At 40.5% G+C, this 22832-nt stretch overlaps 1 long non-coding RNA gene across 2 annotated transcripts in view; it reads left to right on the forward strand.

The window, feature by feature from the left end:
- LOC125884041 (uncharacterized) overlaps positions 1–20493 on the forward strand; it is a 129066-nt gene extending 108573 nt beyond the window's left edge. For both annotated transcript variants that reach the window (XR_007448640.1, XR_007448641.1), the window contains one exon: positions 20372–20493. This is a non-coding gene — a long non-coding RNA (uncharacterized LOC125884041). The remainder of the gene's footprint in view (positions 1–20371) is intronic.
- The last annotated feature ends 2339 nt before the right edge of the window (positions 20494–22832 follow it).

Consider the following 22832-nt stretch of genomic DNA (forward strand, 5'->3'; position numbering starts at 1 on the left):
ATATAATGGTAGGGGAAACACTACCATATGATAAGAAAGGGGTCTGGTGGAAAGCGATCACAGATGCAGTCGTGATGTATATTGCAAGAGCTATCGTGCCCATATATGGGCTACTGTGGAAAAGCTGGGGTTAATTCACATGCTGAAAGTTTTGGACCCCAGGTATGTGCTACCAGGCCAAAAATATTAACTAGGAGGGGAAAAAAATCGATTTAAATCTTGAATTGGATTTGTTGTGAAAAAATCAGAGATTTTTTTTAGGCCATATCGCCCAGCCCTAATACAGCGCCTTTAAGGTTTCCTTAAAATGTTTACCAGCGTATTATACCAACATTTCTAAAGTGACGTCGTATATGTGCTGACTTTGTCATCAGGATGTGGAGGGGATGGTGGTTGGCGTGACACTAGATGCCTCTCAAGCTGCAGACCACAATTTGAAAACTTAATTTAGTGACAGGCACCTGTGTTTTCTGCTGCTTTTTAGCATTATAGAGATGTTTTTTTGGAGACCCTGGCTCTTTTTTAAATGTCCTTTTAGCCTCCGAACTTTGGTATTTTTTCGCAACCTGTCAGTTTTTCCATCGGGGTTAGTGCCACGAAAGCAGATGTTTTTTAGCACTGAGACATCGCCATTTTTTCCAGCCAGAATTGTGCCACGAAAAAAGGTATTTTACCCAGAACATTATCTTTTTCTGACCATGACTAAGTCATTTTTGTGCCTAAACCTCAACATAACATTTCAACATATCCACCACTAACTAATGTACACGTTATGTGTCCATTGTTTGTGAAAATGCACATATTTCTGCCGATAGGGTTGCTTTGCATGCGTTAATATCTTGTAGCACCCAATGATGTAATCATTTTTTGAAAATATAATTAAATTTTCACTTAAATCTGATAGAAAATACAATAAAACCCAATGATGTAATAATTTGACCAGTTATCATAGACTGCAAAAATAATGGACGTAGCTAGCGTGACATCACCCATTGGTTTGTGGACTGGCATTTTTAAGCCTTGTGTTTGGAATTTCAGCCGTTACCTGCAGTGGTTTTCAATTTTTTTTTTGGTCAGGCCCCGTATTAAAATCCATGAGTGAATCCCCCTATCATAATCCGTTGTGGTGCAATTGATTAAAAGTCATAAAGTTTCTACTTTTCAATGTATTTACGTATCCACGTTAGCATTTTTCAGAATTTTAAATTCAATTTAAAACCCTTTTTGAATTCAGGAAGTTTGCAAGATTGAGCAAAGCAAAGGAGACACTTAAATAAAAATAACAGTTGACTCGGATAAGTGAATTTCACGGAGACTGGATCGACTGTTTTACCTTTATCACTCACTTGGGCAAAAGTAGCCACCTAAGAGTCACTCTGGTTAATGGATGATCCTTGCACAATGACTAGTCAAATGGGCGGGTTCATTTCCCGTTGATAGGGACTTTAGTTTAATGTGTCTTGCCTGATAACAATGTAACACCTGCCATCTGTTGTAAATTTAAAATTCTACATAAAGCTGAGAGTATCTGTAAAATGTTAGGACGTTTTATTACATTGTTGGTCTAATGATTGCATTATTGGGTTTTATTATATGTTTAATCAGAGTAAATCCAGATTTTTTGGGTGCTACATGTCTTCCAAACTTCAAGCTAAGCTTCTGCAGTTGATAACAGACTCTTGGTCACAAACTCAGAGCCTGCAGACGAATTAAAGATAACCCTGTTGACATCAGCAGACATTTTCTCAGAGTTTAGAGTTTGAAGAGCTCCCTCAAGAACCACAGAAGACTTTAAGTAGGAAGTACTTTGTGACAAGTAAACTGAGCTTGTGTGTAAAACTGCCTCTTAAATACAGAACATTTCAATACATATATTAACTCTTATGCTAATAAGTTCAGTTATAAAGTCTGTCACTGCATGACAGAATAGAACAAATGGACGCAATCATCTTCTGGTACAGTCATTGAATCAACATGTCAGCACGTCACATGGGGACCTGATGTTTCTAATCTGCACTGTCAGATCACAAATGAATTTCATAGCAGTAAATGTGAAACAGGACCCTGTAGCCATATATATCTCTGTTTTTCTATACATATGGCAAGGCTGTTGCTGTTTTCTGATTGAAACCAAAGAACCAGGATGTGACGCATGTAATTTAAAGGCTGTGAGTTAAACAGGCTTTTGACATACTTATCTATACCGCCCACCCACATACACACATAGGCATTAACGTATTGACATACTTTGTCACATCTTCTTTGTCTTGAAGGGACAGCTGTCAAAACTTTGTATTTCACTGTATGCTATTTGTTTGTGAGACTAGTAAGTTGCTCTCAGATGTATTATTAAGATGTATTATTGTTGATTGTGCCTAGTTCATGATTTTACAACAGTGTCCCTTGAAGCTTCTGGGCACAAACACAGCAAACACACAAGTAAACAATACGACTCCAGGTGTAGATAAATAATAGACTTACTGTGCATTCACACCAAAAGCGTCATGAGCGTCATAAGCGGCCGGCAGCCATTCATTTTCAATGTACGCTTGCTACAAAGGGCATCAGGGGCGTCAGCTGCAGCGAGCGGCGCGATGCCAGCGACCAGAGCGTCAAGTAGAAGTTGAGAGAAGCTGAACTTTATGCAAATGAGCAGCGCCGCTGCTGAAGCAGCAGCCAATTGCAGACCAGGATTCGGGTACGGAGGTCTGGGCTCTCCCGGAGCTGTACGAGCCGGTGAAATTCACCGTGGAGTTGCCGAGTTTGCAGGACTCTGTAGACTCAGACGGCCCGACGGCTCCGGTCCCTGTGTTTCCTCAGCAAATACGCCGATGCAGTACAAAGCAGGCTTCCGAAAGTGCGATTAAAGAGCTCCCACTTATTTACCACCAATTACATTTCTCAGTGGTCCTACGTGCCAACAGGAGAGCAAAATCATAATTATAAAGGACTCTATATTGACTGTGTTTATTAGCGTTATTTTAATTGTGTAATGAAAGTCATGGATAATACAAAGTGAAGACATATATGATATATTTGTTCATCCTTGTAAAGTGAACAGCCGTGTCAGCCTTGATGGACACATCTGCAGCAGCCGGCCCCGCCCCTTTGGCCGCTGCAAGCGCCTGCTGGAGCTGCTGCCAAGCAGCACGATGCCAGCGACCTGAGTGACTGCTGGCACTCAGGTCGCTTTTGGTGTGAATGTACCGTTAGACTTAGACTTGGAATTTTGGCCGACGCCATCTTGGATTTTTGGAGCCAGAAGTGACCATATTTGGACGAAAGGGTGAAGATAACACTAACGCTAGCTGCTAGCTTGGTTAGCACAGTGCATTTACAGCAAGTCCCAGGAAGTGCACCGGGCTTTGAAGCCAAATTTTTGAAGAGGCCAAATATGGAATTACAACATCTGGGTCCATCACATTACACTGGGCCACAAAGACCATTTCCCATAGACTTACATTGTGAAAGAGATGTCTGCAAATCAGTGGATAGGTTTTCTGAGCATCACAACCTCTGCGAAATGACTCCTTTTACTATCGAGATTAAGCTGTTCGATCTGATAACATTTAGGAAGTCTAGAAGAGCCACAAGATGAAATCATTTTGCCCCCATTCAAGTTAGCAGAGGGCTAAATTAGGAGTAAGCTGCTTGGCTTCCGAAAGTCTGTAGTATGCCTACTCTATGGGCCCAACGATCAATTTTATACCCAGGAAGTCCAACTCTTTTGGCTTCATGCACCACTTAGCAACTTACTCTTGAATGAACAGGGCCCCATCTTGCTGATTTACAGCTATGGTTTACTGTGATAATGCTAATGCTAATGCTAATGAGAGTCTTTTTGGACAATAAAATGCTGGTGAAGACTTTTTTAGGTGACCAAAACGTTACAGTTAACTTTCATGAACTGAAAACACACTGAAAAAGCGACAGCTATTTGGTGACACTATGGTGACGTTACTAAACCAGTGTTGTTGCCATGGTAGCGACTTGTCAATGGATGGCACCTAGCTGTTACTTAGGCCCTGTCTACGTGTATATAGATATTTTTTGTAAACACATATTTTCCTTACATTTCGGCCTCTCGTCCACATGCAAACAGAGTTTTAGGACACGAAAACAGAGACTTTTTAAAACGTCTTCCAAGAAGCAGATTTTTAAAACTGGTTACTTTGTATCCCAGTAGGTATGTAAACTTGAGCGTTTGAGAAACGTTTGCACATGCCCATTGATTCTTTGTATAATGAGTCTACCCTAGAAACAACAACAACAATGGTGGCCCACCGGTTTGCTTACGTTCTGTTCGCATTACTTTAGACTTTACTACCTGCTGAAGACAATTAATGCCGGTGAGTGTTTGGGGTTGCGTTTGCCTTCTAGTGTGGACGAACATATTAGAGACCAAACCTGTTTTTCGGACTAGGCTGTAAACATGTTCATTTCTGCTGTATTGTTTGGCATTGTTACACGAGGGTCTATGAGGATTGACTCACTCTTGGAGTCACCCTCCAGTGGTAATTAGAGGAACTGCAGGTTTTCAGCACCTCTTCGTTGGCTTGATCTTTCAGCCCTGGAGGTCGCCGCTTGGCTACAACTGACAACTGACACTATCTTACATGTTCATTGGCCACCCAGCTCATCAAACCTGGCCTGAACAAAGAGTTAATATTTATCGCCTGTTTTGAAATACCTGCCCAACGATTCCTTTAGAAAAATGGTTTCATAATGGAAGCCCAGCCTCTTTGTCCCCATGGAAGAGAACAATACCTATCTTCATTAATTATGACTTAATGAAATACAAAATTGCCCCAGGTGCTGTTTGACTGACAGGTATTCTTACAACATAGGAAAGCCCCCTGAAATGTATATAGGCTTCACACTACAATGTTACCCTCTAATTGGCAATTTACCACCCGCTCAATAGTCAGGATTGCTTTCTCAGTGTCTGCGGAGGTATTAGCAGTAGTGTTTCTCAACATCCAGATTAATTTCTTAAAAGCCGGCCTTTTAAAAAAAAGTGTCTGGCTTGCAAATAAAGGGATGTGATTTAAGGGGGGAAAGTGCTTGTCTTGGAAGTATTGTGAAAGGGCTTCGAGGAAGTGAGGGAGAGAGGGTGGGAGAGGGAGGGGGGGTTGATGGAGAGAGGGAGAGATAGGAAAACAGAGAGAAAGAGGCAGAGGCCGGGAGCATTAAACCCCAGTGAAATAAATTTGCTTAGCAGGTACTTCTGTTGGAGTCGCCTCCACTGAAAGAGGAGATCAGTCTTGCCCGTTCTGCATTGCCATTTCATCTAAATCCCTCTCTCCATTTTTTTTTTCATGAGCTCGGGAATCTGTCATTCACAGGCCATTCATTTTTAACGCACTCGCCATTAATAGACACTATAAATACTCCAATATATACGGTTTATACACCCAGCCAATTCTGACGCCTCCACTGCAAACACTTCATGGGGAATGAAGCTGAAATAATAACTTGATTGATGGGTTAGACAACAGGAAATCAAACAGTTTTGATAAACAATAAATCTTTTAAAGCCCCCCTCCAGTTTTAAAATATGTAAAAATAGGAATTAATCTAATGTTATTTTGTTTAACATGGTTTTAAGCACATTAAAAAAAGCTTGGAGATAGGTCTGGCTATAGACCCTTTCAGTGTTTGTAAACAGCGATGATGCATTCTATGGGCGGAGCAAACTGGTGGCAGAAAGGGACAGTAGTACTGTCAGTAGCTGTGTCTCAATTCAGGGGATGCAGACTTCGAAGGCTGCATTTGAAGACCGATGGCGACACATCGGGGCGACTGAGGGTGTCCAATTTCGAAGGCACCTTCAAATGCTGCCAACCAGAATTTGAAGGATGCAACGGATGAATCTTTCGTGGCCCAGCCTATCCCAAGGTACCTTGCCAGAATCAGAGTCAGGGTAGTGTTGTGTCAATTTGCGCACTGCCATTTTGCACTCACCAGAAGTGACGGCGGCTTTTCTTTTAACTGCCTCTTCCTCTTGTTCGTATTCTTTTTAAATAGTGAATTGAAAACAGGCGTTGGACCACTATCTCCGCCCACACATAAGCCAGACCAAAGCCACAACCTCACTGCTGATTAAAATGTGCTGCCGTAGCTAGGAGCAAGTTAGCTAGCTAGCAAATACTAATGTAAGCTAGCAAGTTAATGTTAGCACTCGCATTATTGTTCACGGAACGAAATCAATACAGACCCAACAAACATTACTGACGGCTTCTATTCGACCACAGTATTGGTACTAAGTGCAAAAAAACGTGTGCATCGTACCATGTGTATAACATGGCAGGGTTCATTAATAGCTAGCTCAGGCTCCTTGTTGTCCTGAGCCGCCATGTCAAAAGTTGAAAATTTTACTATGTCACAAAGATGGCGACTGTTTTGAGTGCACCATAGTACACTGAATTTCTTGTACTATGCATTGTGAATGAACTTTGCACAGTTGTGCACTCAAAATATTAAGTGTTTAATACAGAAGTGTGTGATTTGAGATAGACTGTCAGATTTTAGGGAGGTGCACAGACGTCACCTCCTTCATAGAGGAATGTGAAAACACCGCTCTAGTGACAAACTTTTCACAGATACAAGTCAGTATAGTCAAGGTCAGACATTTAAGGGAACATAAAAAGAAGAAAAACACATGTTTGAGTGAAGGGGGACTTAAAATTCAAACAGGAATACTAAAGATTTACTGGTATATTTGTTTGATGGTAGTAAAGTGCTCCAATGTCAATGTTTGACGGTTTTCTGGTTGGACGTAACGACATCTGAATACGCAACCTTGGTTCTGAGAAGCTACAGTAGCCTTTTTCCATCATTTTATAGACTCAAAACATAATCAATTGGAACAATTATCAGCAGGTTATTGAAAATAATTGTAAATTTCAATTTTGCACAACCTGGGTTTTATTCAGAGTTTTTCCATCACTCCTATCAGTACTAATATCATTGCACTCACCTAATTAATAGAGATCAAGAGCTGCTCAGGTTAGCCAAACTTATTAGGGGGAAAACGAATATTAAAACTCTCAACTATCTGTAATTTGCCAATTACCTTCAAATAGAGTGGCTTATTTAATTTGCAAACTGAATTTGCTCAGACTTTCACATATTACTCTGTGAGTACAGCGTGTATCATCACTGCTAGAAAAGGCCCACGCTACAAAGATAAGACCCAAGTTGTATTACACTGGTATTTCTCTGTATATAGGTAAGTATGACTGTTCAGAGTTCAAGTAGTGATTTCATACAACTTTTTTCATATATAGAACTGTACTCCCCAAGACCCACAAACAGTCTTTGATGTGTAAAATAGGTAAACAATGACTACAAATATACAGTTTGTTAGCCATGCATATCATATCAGTTTCAGAGACTCTTGAATAATGACTTAAATATATAAGATGTAATATTCCTGCCTTAAAATTTCTAAAAAAAAAAAACAAAAAAAAAAAAACTAGGCTGATGTTATATATTGTAATTATCCCAAACATTTCCAACAGTCCACTGGCCTGACGTGCACCTCCCCAGAAATGTAACTACACGTCGCAGCGATGCAGACCTCCTGTCTATTTCTGTAAGCTGAAACCATTTCCCTCAGTGGAAACAAAGCTTTTATTTACTTTAATTTCACAGATAAGAAACAATAAATTGTGAAGACAATAAAGCCTCCACAAAAATAGCATTTTAAGTCTTGTGTTTGATTTATCCTGGCTTCATATGAGTAGAGGAAATCTCTGCTCGTCACTAGGCTAATTTATACAATGTAAAATGCCATAGACTTGTGCTAATTACGTTAGCATGGGGTATTTGTTTGGAAAACGTGTTCAGTATAAGACAGTTGTTTTATCAATGAACCTTGTGAGTTGTAATGGAACCGAATTTTGTAATGTTACCTTTGTTAAATGTTGCTGTTGTCCCTGGTTTCATATGAGTAGAGGAAAAGTCCGCTAGCTGCTAGGCTAACTTATACAATGTAAAATGCCATAGGCTTGTGCTAATAACGTTAGCATGTTGTATTTGTGGGGAAAATGTGTCCAGATAAAGACAAGTGTTTGTCTGTGAATGCTGCGAGTTATAGTGAAGCTGATTTGTGTACTTGTGTTTGAAATTGTCTCTATTAAGCCATGTTTAATGTGTGTTTAATGTGTAAACTTAACAGCACTTCACAGAAACCTCCACCACCAACTAGTGGTTTGGAGGTGTAACTGCAGAGTGACACAGACACACCACATACCACAAGTATAAATACTCACAATTCACGTCATGTGTATTATGACGTCAATATGTCAGCAAGTTAAGAATATTTAATCAGAAAAAATATATATTTGTCATTGTTATATATTATTATTTGTAATACAGTAATACAGGTCAGTGAACTCTGCACCATTCATGTGCTGAGGAAATTTTTTGTGGCAGTGGATGACATTATTTATATGAATGATACTAGAAACAGTACTATACTGAGTGAAATAATCATTCTGATTGTCCTTTTAATGTGGGTCCACAAATTAGCTTTGCTAATAATCTCTAGTTAAAATAATTTTCTATCATCTGATGTGATATCTGCTGGAGTACTTGATGCCCTTCACTCCACTAAAACTCAGATAAATCACCAAGTCCTGCTGTGAAAATCCAAACGACTTCAGCCAATTCCCATCCCTCGCTGGTTGTTTGTTAGCAGTGTAAAAACTTTTTTTTAAAGCGTGCGGTAATTAAAAGGAGGGGGGACGTGGAAGTACACTGCGATCTCCCCACTAAATTCTCTGTAATGGTGAGGTGAGTCAGTCGCCTTAATTAGCTTAGTCTTTCTCTCCCTCTCTCTCTGGTGGAGTCATTAATGTCGACATGAACATTTTTCTCTCATTTGAATGGGTAAATAATGAAAGCGGAGTGACAGTCGGGGGGTGAGCTAGTCACAACTTTTTAAAGCAGCAGGAAGGCAGCAATTAACAGGATCTGACAACCCGGAGGGACACACAAACACACACCCAGGCGCACGCAACACACACTCCAATACGTCCAGTACATACTCACATACAGACCAGCATATTCCTTTAATACCTGAAGAAATTAAAATGCAGCGTGTCACTTCTGATTCACCTTTGTCGGAGGTGTGTATTAAATAATAGAAATCACACTTGCACAAAATCTATCCCGAGCTCATTTTGATGCTCCGCGGCGTGTCACTGAGACCTCAGTCTGGACTTTCTGTCAAGGTGACACACCTCAAATCAAAACAGCATCCATCCCATCAGAGAGATAGATGGACCATTGTTCAATTAGCAAATGAAAGCTGTAATTGTTTGGATGCTGCTCTCCTCCGTAAATTTAGCAGTGATAATTAATTGTAGCGAGTAAAAACACTCATCAGGGAGATGAACCATTAGAGAGTTAGGTAAACAAACCCTTATCTATTACGGGTGAGTGGCTGATAAGGATTGATGAGAAAAAGTTTGATTTTCACTCCAAAAAAAGAAAAAATGTAATTGTTAAAGTTTCCTGCACTCGATACGAATGGGAAGCATCTGGCCGAGGGTCAAAATCTGAATGAGTCATCACAATCTAGATTTAATTACATGAATGCAGTTGCTGTTTTTCTCTTTATTTTGTTGATGATGAAATGGTTGAGTACAATATGTTAACAAATCATCAGTTAAATATTATCTATCTACTACTTTAAGGAACCAGATAAAGGCACTTTATAGATACAGAATTAAAGCCGCAGTACGGAAAATTTTAATGACATCAAAAATAGTTCTTAATACTATCTATGGTGGGCATTTTTTAAGCAACAGCCATTTATTGCACAAACAGTCTGTAATGACTTCTCTTTTTCGTAGTTGTACTCGTTCTGGGTGGTGGGGTCCGCCATACCCATGCTGGATTCATATTAGGGGGTGGGGGAAAAATCGATACATCATAGTATGGCGATATTTTCTGTGGCGATATTCTATCAGCACACAGACCCAAAGTATCAATCTTGTATTATATATATTATTAATTTTTGCAAATACACATTTTGATACAACTTTTCCTACTAAAATTAAAAAATCAATTGCTTTTTCGGTCCACTAGATGGTGCTGATGTTTTTCTTCTGGTGAGGTCAGCAGAGGTCTCAGTCAGTGGCATTAGGCAGGTAGAATATTAAAGATGGAGGCACCGGAAATACTATGAGCACACTCCACCATCCAGAGATAGTGTTAGCCACTGACAGCCGAGCTAACGCTAAACCTGCTCTGCTGAAAAATCAACCAACACTGGGCACAGTTAGCTTAGCAAAACGACCATCCAACTCTGAGAGAGTGAGGAAAATAACCCAGTCCATCACCTAATTCATGAGCAAAGATCTGCGTCCATACAGCGCTGTTGAAAATGAAGGCTTTCTTTACATGCTGAAGAAACAATGCATCTATGTAATCCAGCTTTACTTTTTGTAACTGTAACTCAGTGTCTACTGTTCACTCCCACAGTCGTATCATAGCTGTCTTATGTTAATGCTATCGTCGCTGTAGTTCATCAAATTAGTCTACAAAACATTTTTTAGCATTTCCTCATCAGCAGATTAGTTTTAAATATTGCAGGTTTGTTTGGCTGCACTGTAAACAGAACAGATCACACCACTGGTGGTAACCGCAATTTAAGTACGGTGTATAGCAGCGGTGATTAGCCAGTGGGAGATGAATGGACTGACATGCATTTACATGCACATGCTGCCAACCTGGCCACCCGAACAAAGAACAAACAAGCTCAGATTATAACACACACACAGGGAGTGTTACATCATGCTTCGCTCAGGATGCCATTACTCCACCATATCTTTACTTACCAAACAGTAGTTTGCCGCGATATTGATATTAATGGCATTGAAGCTTGTTTTTGATAGTGTTTGTGGTGGGCATTGTTTTCAGCAATAGCCATTCATTGTAGTTTGTAAATATTCGTCTGTATAGTAGTTTTCATTGTTTGTGGCGGGGTCCGCCATTCCCTAGCTGAAGTCAAATTGCCTTCACACGTATTGGGAGTGTTAGCAATGCATGCATGCGATCTAGCAGTAGTTTTCATAAATGTGTCTCACTGTCTACTTGAGCCTCTTCTTTTTGTTCTGAAAATGTCAGCATGCAACTTTGTTCTGTGGACGATAAACTAGGTGCAGACTTCTCTCTACGTTACTGGTGATAAGGAAAAAGAGCTAGTGCTGGATGAAGCAGTGAGTGACAGTAACACTCACATTTAAGAGTACTGTTAGCAGTGGAAACACTAATCAAACCTAGGGTCTAGGTACCTTGTCAAAAGGGTTATTTTTGGTTCCAAAGGAACCATACTGAAAGTGAATCCACTGTATTTTTACACAGCAGACAGTTGTTGCTGAATATCCTGTAGAGCTTCTTGAAGTATTTGTAATGTTGACGACTAAGGATCCATTGATTAATTCCTCATATCTCCTTCCTCTGTTAGTGGTGCTACATCCACTATCAGCGCTGTATCACACTGCTTAGGGTCACTGCTTACTTGTCTCGGTCCTCCCACATTCATTATTCATTAGAGACTTACCATAATATAGCTAACAACTGTGGGTGAGACGATCGCTTAATACATGCAAATGTGAAACCACTGTAGTGAAATTCAATCGTTCTGCTCTGCAGCCCAGCCATGATGAGCAATTAGCACATGCAGTGTAATTCCACCACCTTCTTTCTTTCCATTGTCTCGTATGCATTCAGATACAAGTCATAAAATGTAGTAATACTTAGCTCGCGCTGTGATGTTCAGCCAGAAGCTCCTTTTAACAACAAAGCAATCGTTTTTTCAACATGACTCATCAATTCTCCGCCCACTCCCTTAAGCCAATTATGTGTCAAGGTGTTAAATTGATTCATGCTCATTAGCCCCAACGTAATATATGTTGGTAAAAATTAAATATTCAGGCGCCCAAAAACTGACGCACCTCAGCAAAGTGTGTCACCAGGAAAGAAAGAGGGCAGAAAGAAAGTTGAGTGAGTGAGCGATGGGTGGCAGAGCCAGAGGGAGGACAAAACAGAGCGTCGAGGGAGGAAAAATGGAGGAGTAGATGGAGACTGCCTGATTGGAAAATGGATCGGTGACAAAACGCCACAGCTTGGAGCTAAGATTAGGATTCCATCTGTCTTGAATGAAATATTCAAATACACGCTGGCAAGAGGAGGCATATTACTAAAAGGATGGATGTGGAGAATATGTGAAACAATGACAGGCTCTTTACATCCAGAAGGGTCAGCGCTCACCCAGACTGTTATTTAGCTTGGAGTAGGAGAGCTCATATGCTCCTGAGGCGTATGTGCTGTTGCATTTGTGAAGATAGTGATAGGAACAAATTAATATGTTGAATGCAGTGTTTCAACAAACAGAGTGACACAGTGAACAGTTGATTATATACATGGGTCCTTCTGAATCAGTCTTGTACTCCATGTCTGTTGTTTCAGGTACTGGTGAGAGTGAAAGCCAATTGTGCAATAAAATCCATGCAAATAAATCATGGTTAAGGTAAAGTCGGGGTTAAGCACTGAAAGCCAATTGGTTAAAATTAATACCAATGTCAATGTGGAAATTAGGGTTGAGGTTTGACTAAGCAGTAAAAAATAAAGCTTAGAAGGATAGACAAGAGTTAGAGTTATGGGGCCAGTATGCTTTATCAAAACTGGTAGTCGGATTCGTGACAAGACCACAGCGCTACAACGATGAAGTCCGGAATCAGTCAGTAAACAGTGCAAGATGGCTACGGATGAACACCAGTTGTTTGAAATGGCTTTGGCCGCTACAGTGAACGAGTTAGACTTGGCTTTTTCTCTAAAAGAGGAACAGAAGATGGCGCTTGAGTCTTTCCTTTGCAAGATGGACGTTTTTGCCGTTTTGCCGACCAGATACGGCAAGAGTCTAATCTACCAGTTAGCTCCGCTGGTAGCTAAACTCTGGATACGTCACCCTGTGTATTGTTCTGATTGGTCGTAGTGTTATCCAATTGCGTGCAGTGATATTTACAAATGCATGCTTGGTGCTGCCCCTCGAGTTGGGCCATTTTCATTACTCATGGCCAGACCCTAAATCTTTCTAGATTTGGGTCTGGATTTCCAGGCTAGTTATTTGGTACAATCATATAAACTAAAGCAAAATAGCCATCATGAATGTACCTTTTGTGATTTCACTTGGTGTGTTTTGTGCCACTGGGTCAGCTCATCTGTTGTTTAACAACATTCAGTCAGTGGGTAGTTGCTCATGTATGACTCGTCGTTCGGCTCATGGGGTGCACACTAAGTGAAAAACTGAACGATGGTTGTGCTGAACGAGAGTCTGGAGCCGGGGCTCTTGGAAGTTTACCTGGTTCGTATGCGCAACTACTCATGTACCACACATACTTCTATTCCACCAACATGGAACCACTTACGTCCAGGTTCTGCATCTAATTATAATAATAATAATAATAATAATATATTTCTGGGTGCCTTTCATGACACTCAAGGTCGCCTTACAGAGTAAACTACAGAGTAAAATACAATAAAATACAAAGTACAAGATAATTAAACATTTAACAACAAACAAACAAACAAATATCAGTTTAAAAAGCAAACAAAACATTATGAACCATTCAGAGCATTTTGACCAAAAATACGTATGTTCAGAACCCGAAAAGTTGAACTTGATGAACGAACCTTGACAAATGAACCTTGATGACATCCATAGGTGTGCTATATTTTTCGGACTTTAAAGGGGGGATGGAGAAGGCGACAACGGAGAAGTAAGTTAGAAATCGTCAGTAAACTATTATAAGATATTTTAGATAATTACTATTGTCATTAGTGGTTAGCCCATGATTTTTTGTTTGTGGTAAAAACAGATATCCTGTAATAACAACCAAAGTTTGATATTCTACGATGTTGTGCATTGTGTGACGCCCACCATAGATGATGGACTCTTGATCACAATGGTTATGTGCAAAACTGGTGGAAACACTAGGTAGCACAAAGGTTCCGAGAGTCCTGAATGGAACAGGTGAAAGAACCAGCGGTAAAGTGCCTCTCAACTAATCTGATTAGACAATGGGAGAAAAAACACCAATGACGTCGAGTGCTTTTGGCTCTGAGTTGAAGTTTTTTAAACACCAGAGTTCATTTGTAACCGGACCAAGACCACCTCTTCAAGAAGGTCTCGGTCTGGTTGTTTTGGTGCGCACCCGAGTTTGATTGCTGTGTTCACACTTGACCAAACGAACCACACTTAGGGGGCAAATGAACTTCAGTTTGATTGAACCGAACCAAACAGGGCAGATGTGAAAGCGCCCTTAGAATCTTGATTGGCACCGCAGGAATCCTCTGTGAAGATCCAGCTAACTAGACCTCCACATCCTTTCTTTCCGCATTGCTACATAGAGGGCACATTACTTTTTGATGTACATCATGAGGTGCAGAATTGTCAAACATGGATGTCACTCCACTGATACTTAGCTGCTCTCTGAACATGGCCGCTGCCGCTGGGCAACATCACTTACAAGTAAAAGTTTCACAATTACCAGTGAACTTGATGATTTAGAAATGTGACCTCCTTGTCTGTTTCGTGCAGAACAGTCACAGTCCTCTCAGTATTTCACTGGAATTTACTGACGAAATGATTTCAGCTTCCTCCAAATGCTGAGTGGCTAGATGAGCCTTCTGAATTTGCAGCCGAAAATCCATTAAAGCTCTCATTAATAATTTCCACTGCAGCCTTCATAATTCTTGACATGAGGGAGGAGGACGAGGGAAAAGGTGCCGGAAAAGCCAACCAGACTCCTTTACAAAAAAATACAACCCAAAATTACTAAAGTGCTGACTCACACGAGTGCGGTGTTATCAGATGACCTCTGTTTGGCAAAATATGGCGAGTAATTTGTGGTGGAAATCTGACTGCAGGATTAGGAACACAGACGACCTTTTGCAGTTATTACAAATCACAGGAGGACCCAGAGTAATAAAAGGCCTGTATGAAAAGGACTTTTGACTGGCAAATTGAAGGGCACCCCTTTACAAGAGATTTCTCAGCCTCAGCATTAGTGTCATTGTATGAGACATCACCGCCCGCACCTGGGAAAGTGTTCGGTGGCTGACCTCTGACATCCCTGTGCAGTATGAAAGTCAATTTCCCTATGAGAGGAGAAGGAAGGTGGGGTTAGTTGGGTGATGATGTGAAAGACTGCCGGTTAATTACTCCCACAAAGACGTATAAAAAGCCTCACAATGTTTTTTATTCACTCCAGTTGTATTTGTACATGCTCCCTTTGCTCCGTCCTACTCATCAAGCGTTAAAGGTGGACTGTGGATATAATGATTTGCATGCCTTAAAGTAATTTAGCAGTGACCTTCAAAGAGAAGGCAAAGAGTGCAAAACAAACAAGACAATCAAAATGTCAGCACTGTTACGGGAGATGGGATGTCATTAGGAAATGCAGCATAGCAGATCCACCTTAATTCCAAAGAACGGGAATCTATCAAACGAGCGGTAAGCTTCATTACGAAGCAATCAGATGAGATGCATTTCCATCAGAAAAGATGACACTGTATGAGGAAATGCTTTGGTGATATTTTAAATGTCATAACATTATTACGTCTTCGATAAGGCTTTGCGTGGGGTTGATGATCGAGGATGAAGAAGATTATCTCCTGACGGAAATAAGCTTAATTTGTTTTGTTTTTTTTTTGTTTGTTTTTTTTAATGTGGCCTCCGCCCAGTCACCAGAATGCGTGAATGTTGGCAAATTTTTCTAAAAAGAAATATTTTTACATTCATATGTGGCATATGTGAAATAATTCAGATTGCATATACATGACCTGAGTTTCTCACTGAGCAGCAGACTACTGTTTGTGACAAGCTCCAACCGTATGTGGCAACAAATCCAGTTATTTTTGAATGAGATATCGGGACACTTCCAGCAATGTTTGTGGCAACCAAACTGGGTATTTTTTAATGGGATGTAGGGATATTTTAATCCATGTTATGGGCAACAAAACTGGGTATTTTTTAATAGGATGTAGGGATATTTTAATCCATGTTATGGGCAACAAAACTGGGTATTTTTTAATGGGATATAGGGATATTTTAATCCATGTTATGGGCAACAAAACTGGGTATTTTTTAATTAGACATTGGGACATTTCCACCTGTGTTTGTGGCAACAAAACTGGGTCTTTTTTAACGATATGTCGGGACATTTCTAGCCATGTTTTTGGTGCCCAAACCGAATAATTTAAAAGACAATTTGTGGCTACAAAACTGTGTAGTTTTTAATGGGATGTAGAAATATTTTAATCCATATTATTTGCGAAAAAACAGTATTTTTAACATGACATTGGGGCATTTCCAACAGTGTTTTTGCTATTAATATCAAGTTTTTCAATGAGACACTGGGACATTTCCAGCCGTGTTTGTGGGGACAGTACTTGGTATTTTCAATGAGACATCAAGAAATTTCCAACTGTTTTTTGCAACAAATCAGGTATTTTGAATGAGACATTGGGACATTTCTAGCCATGTTTGTAGTGATCTAACCAGGTGTTTTTTCACAAGTCGTCAGGACATGTCCAGCCTTGTTTTTAGCACCAAAACCATGTATTTTTAAAAAGGCATTGAGCCATTTCCAGCTGTTTCTGGCAAAAAAAATAGGTGTTTTTTATCGGGATGTAAGAATGTGTCAATCCATGTTTTTGACAGAAATTTTTTTTAACAAGACTGGGAGACATATTTGGCCACGTTTGTGGTAATCAAACCAGAATTTTTTTTAACATGATGTCGGTACATTTCCAGTTGTGTTTGTGGTGACAAACTGGGTCTTTTTTTATCAAGAGGTAGGGATATTTCCAACCATGTTTTTTGTGCCAAAACTAGCTTTTTAACAAGACATTGAGACACTTAAGGCAATATTTGTGCTGACAAAACTGGGTCTTTTTTGACGAGAGGTAGGGATATTTCCAGCCATGTTTTTTGGAGCCAAAACCAGGTATATTTACCGAGACATTGGGGCATTTCAAGCCATGTTTGTGGCAAGCAAACCAGGTATTTTTAACAAAAAGCTAAAACATTTCCAGCCATGTTTTTGGCGACAAAACTGGTTATTTTGAAACGAGAAGTCGGGATATTTTCAGCCATGTTTTTGGCACCCACACTGGCTAACTTTAAAGGAGATGGCAATATTTGTGCCCTCTAAACGGGGTATTTTTTAAAGAAACCTAGACACATTTCCAGCCATGTTTTTGGAGAAAAAAATTGAGTATTTTTAACATGACGCTGTGTTTGTGGTGACAAAACTAGGTATTTCTTAGTGAGAGTTTGGGATATTTCCATTGTCATGTTTTTGTCGTCAAAACCGGGTATATTGTAATGAGACATCAATGTGGGCAACTCACCTTAAGTCACCCACCAGCAGAGGTTTTATTGGTCCGGTGCAGCACAGTGCATTCTGGTAGAGGAAAAATGATAGCCTTTTTCCTGTTTTCTGTGGTCATATAACACCAGTTTAAAAAGTACTTGCATCTCTCTACTGCAGCCCAAGGCCATCTTTCCAGCAGTGACATACTTCTTTAACAAACAAAAAAAAACGCCCTGATGGCCTGACTCTGATGGCTGTGTAATACTGTGCCACATTAAGCACGGTTGATGTGAACATTGTGTGTGTTAATTTAGAGACAGGTCAGGAGTAGCAATTAATTAGCACGGTTGAAGGGCTCATTGAAATTAGTACATTTTGGTCAAGTGGTTTGAAAAGTTTCAACACTTTGTTGTTGTCTTTGTTTTGCTTGTTTGAAACTGAGCTTTTTATTCCCCCATCCCACATGGTGAATGCAATTAGACCAGTCTGCAGCAATAGATCACACGTAGTTGAATTATGTCAAGGTGAACAATTATCATTTTGAGACGAATAAATTAGAAGAATGTAATTAACAGCCCATATTGAGTAGATGCCAGCCCCAAACTCTGGTATTTCAGAGTTGGAGATTTAATCACGGCTCGGCCTGGTTTGAGAGACCATCGCTTTTATTGGTTGTGACAACACGCGGGGAGGAGGGTGGAGCTTGCTGCGAAGCAGAGCAACGATGCAAGTCGCGGTGTCAACCTGCCGCCTCCTGAAATAGCCCAGACAGCAATCACTCACATTTGTCCTGACCAAGGTGAGATAAAGCCGCGGCGGAGCCAGCTCTGGGGAGAGTGTACGACAGGAAAGTGGACTTCCATTACAACTTGTATCACCTGTGAGATGGAGGATACAGATAAGAGAGCTACATTTTCTCTCTTAATTGTTTTGCTTTCCTCGCACTTTGATGTCGGCATTTGAAAATTGCTTTTTTTGTGTGTGCCCACGTCTTTGGTCTCTCCCTCACGTCTCTCAGCTCGCTGTGAATGTTTGCACCTGTAGTGCTTCTTCAGCAAACCAAAGTCTTCTGAGGGAACAAAAAAGGGAGGCAACAACAAGTAAACAAACTCTTCATTAATGTTTCTTCAGAGTTTCTATCTCTGATGGGATCCCTTTGTTCGCGCTCCCAACGCTCCTCAGAACACGACTCTTTAATGTGAAAAGACGCTGATATCAGTGTCACGAAACAAACAAGCTGATGCTTAATTTGATCAGACCATTTATAGGCTGAATCTAACTATCTAATTAAGGTAGCGTTTCGGTTCAAAAGAAAGAATGGGTGTCATTATTCTGCAGCTTTGGAGTTGTTGTCCTTTATTCTTTTCATGATGCCAAATTAAGGGAACGGAGGGTTTAATACAATACTTAAAATGAGGGATATTGTTCCATCAAATGTTACTTGATTGCCTTTATTGCCTCGCAGTGTTTTTTTTGGAGCAAACTGAGCCACTGAACTGTAAGTGCTCGGCGTTAACAATGCTTCAAATGAAGCAAGTGAGATTCCTTTCACTGAGTTAATTTGAATATTCACAAAAACTGCTGACAAGATGCTCCGACGTCACTTGAATGAGTGGAGTTGGCCAAGTGGAAAAAAAACAAATCTCCAAAAGCCAGAAATATATCTGACCGGGCATTATTTATTTATTTGCTTATTTGCAGCGCTTGAATGAGGATGGAGGAGAAAGTTAAAGGTTTGAGACAGAGTTATGTTTGGAGGGGTGTTTTGTCCTTGGAGAAAATGCAGCGTACGATACAAAGAATGTGGAAACAAGACAGGAAATGAGAAAAAGGGACGAAAAGTATCTCAACAGTCCCCCCAGGCCCAATGGAGCACTCTCCACTGCCCATGATCATAAATCCAGATCTGGGCTCTATATGGTAGCTCCGTGCCTACAGCATCCACATGATTCCTTTCCCCCCTTCTCCCTTTCCATTTTCTTTTTTACCTGCACTGTACCTGTTGGAGGCAGCAAAATATGTCCTACATATCAGCGAGGGGGAGAAGGGAGGGGAGCCGCTAGGAGGCCAAGTCACCGCCAACTCAAAGGATGTTGATCACTTGTGTCTTATCGCAGGCAGAGCCAGGCCACCCCTTGTGAATTAAAGGAGAAATAGTATCTCGCTCCCTCATTTTTCACCACCCAGAGATGTTCGGTTGCTCCCTTTCTTCCGGCTCCTGTGCCAGAGAGATAATCCGGGCCCATTCCGAGCAGCAGAATCCATCTTTCTCGGGGTGTTGGACCGCTAGTCCTTGGCTTCTCCGAGGTCATTGGTGCCCGAACTAAACTGAAGAGCTCCCAAACAGAACCCCTCTTTTTTTTCTCCCAGTAAATGCTGTTTTTTATTTGTACTTTGCTTCACACCAAAAGTTAAGGACTCCTAAAACACTGACTCTTTTAATTAAATGCCCTAAATGATAGGGTGTCTTGTCTTACACGTGTGCCTCTCCAGCTTTTCCAAAAGAACATGTTCTTCTTTCACATTTCACAGATTTCACACCTACATGCAAAGGCATGTAGAACTCATTTGTCGACATTATTTCATTTCATTTAAGGATAAAAACACCTTCATGTCCTGCATTTGTAGAAAGTTTCCAGGAGTGATTTATTCTTTAAAGTCACACAGAAATTAATTTTTTCTTACTTTTTATTTTTTGCTGAAATGGTCTTTATTTGCCATGATAGCGCCCTCTACAAATAAAATCACCTTGAGATTTTTTTCACCTGCTGAAATGACTGATGCAGTTGCCTCTTCTTTTGAAAATCAAGGAGAATCAAAACTTCAGTTCAACGTTAAATACAAATCCAAGATCTTTTCTCCTTTTTGAAAATCTCTGCCTTAGAAATATATAATTTTGTCTTTTGAGCTCTGCAATAGAAATGGTCCTTCAGTGCTGACATTTTTCAAATTCATACATATCCCATGTTTTTTTCTAGGGCTCCCACCCCATGACCAGTGCACTGACAGGAGTAAACAAGGAGGCAGTCCCAAGTGGTCTTGTAAGGAGGTGAGGGACTTTCCCCTGGAGACGCATGTTCGGAACTGTATGAACTTTGAGCCATTTTGAGGTACATCCTCACCATGTTTCTTTTCCTAAACTTAACCTTTGTAACCTAACGTTAATTGATTCATGAAGCATTTAGTAGAATACATTGGCTGAGTACTCGAATTAAATGAGTACCCAGAACGGGTAATGTACTTTCTAGAGATGTACCGATACCACTTTTTCCTTGCCGATACCGATTCTGATCCCTGAACCTTAGCTATCTGCCGATACTGAGTACTGATCTGATACCAGCGTGTAAAATAAAAATGGATGGGATATGACTTGTATGTCTCAACTCCTAAAACTCTATGTAAAATATTAAGAAATAAATACATAATAGTAGAATGAATGCCATAAAACTTTTTATTATTATTATCCAGTGTTGACACAGATCAAGACACATGTTATAGTGCAGCCACACAATTTTTTATAAAGACATTTTAAAGGCTACAGTAGAATGCTTTTTAAACTCCGCTCCGTTTCCATTTCGTTTGCCTGTAGCATGCGTAATGACGTGAGGCATTACGTGGTATCGGATTGGTCATAGGCTGTACTCGCCGATACCCGATATCGCATTTTAGGCAGTATCGGAGGCATTTCCGATACTGGTATCGGTATTGGTACAACTCTAGTACTTTGTACAAATATGAATATCATCTGAGTAAAATGTGCCTCTTTCTGTACGCCTAATGAAGGAAACTCCTCATTTGGGTAGCTGCGTTCAGTCTCTTAGGCCTCATTTTCACCGCAAGCGATGTGTTCCCCAAGCACTCGCTAAGCGATCCACAAGCGTAGCGGCAGCACAGAAACCGAACAGAAGCGTTACACAGTGGTCGCTGCTGACCTGTCATAATACAAACCACACCCGAACAGTTGGTGACGGTAGTGCACCGTGTTTGCAAATCTCCAATAAACCCCAAGGAAGCAGAAGTGAGTTTGGACCCAAAGCCCAGGGTGAACAGGTTCGCACCAGTGATTATTCCAACGCTTGGAGAATTAATATTTAGCACTACAAATGGGCAAGTACATGAAACATGTGCCTGTCAGGTCTCGCTTGGTCAAGGGGGAGATGTCTACGGTGGCCAGGAGAGGTCACAACACATGCTAACTTGTGTATTTGTTTAATACCTCGACCATTCGCTTGCGACTTGCGCAAAAAATTGGTATCTCTTCTATTTTCGAGCTTGCTCGCGAATGCAGCGCAACTTGAGCAGCACGTATAACGGATGTTGTCTAACCTGTTAACATGCTTGCCGAAATGAAAACGTGAGTAAACAGTGACCGTTCGCGAGCGCTACGCGAACGCATCGCTTGCGGTGTAAATGAGGCCTTACTCTTGTGAAAGTAAAAATGATCTGAAGCTCAATCCTGGGGCTTTTCTGGAATCACTTTTCGAGTAAACAGTGAATATAGTAACTTCTTATCAACCCCCTATCAGATCCCACCCACTTTCAATTTAAACCCCACATCCTTTCAAATTAACTTTTGCCCATTTCAAGTGGTAAAACATGATATTGCTGGTTGAACAGATACAGACACAGATAACAGTGTGCTTGCTCATCCCAACTTACTGTAATGTTATTTCTTGAAGAATCCTGAAGCGTCAAATACATACATACATATATATATATATATGGCGTTTACGGGAGCCAATTTTAAAGAATTAAACATACTTTGGAGTACGGAATTGTTACTGTTTGTGAATAGTATCGCCAGCAAAAGTGAAAGTAAAAGCCATCACCAAATTCACTCTAGTTTTGAAACTGAACTTTGTCCCCTTGGTATGTTTGTGGGGGGTTTTGGCGCTGTTTGCAATTTTCATAGGTTCTTTTTGGTAGTGCTGTTTACTGTTTGACACCTGGACGCTACCTTTTCATAAAGTTCCGACCTCACCTGTGCGCTTTGCCCGGGAACATCTCGAATACAGCAAAATAAAACTGGGAAATCCCAGCAGAGGGCAGAGTCTCTGCAGATAAATAAGACTTCTAACATTAGTGGGTCATAAGTGAGGACTGAGAGGGACTACTTCTATGTTGTTTTTTAGGAACATCCTGCATAGTATGCCTTTAATCACTACCTGAGGTACAGTATATCACAGCCATGAGGAAGAAATGTGATGTGCCTTTAACAAATCAATAAAGTGTCCCATCTGTAATTGAATCAGTGATTTCTATCAGCTGTGAGCCGCCCTAACTGTCAGTTCAGGTTGAAATACACTTGTAGTTATATATAAATACGGGTATTGCTCTAATTCCTGTCATTTGCGGTTGAAATCAGCTGATGTGGTCAGTGTTTTTCTGAAGGAGAACTTGTGCTGTGCTTCAAAGGCTCTCATAACAAGTTGCAGTAGG

Source organism: Epinephelus fuscoguttatus, linkage group LG23 (assembly GCF_011397635.1).
Source record: "Epinephelus fuscoguttatus linkage group LG23, E.fuscoguttatus.final_Chr_v1".
In the NCBI taxonomy this organism is placed as follows: domain Eukaryota; kingdom Metazoa; phylum Chordata; class Actinopteri; order Perciformes; family Serranidae; genus Epinephelus; species Epinephelus fuscoguttatus.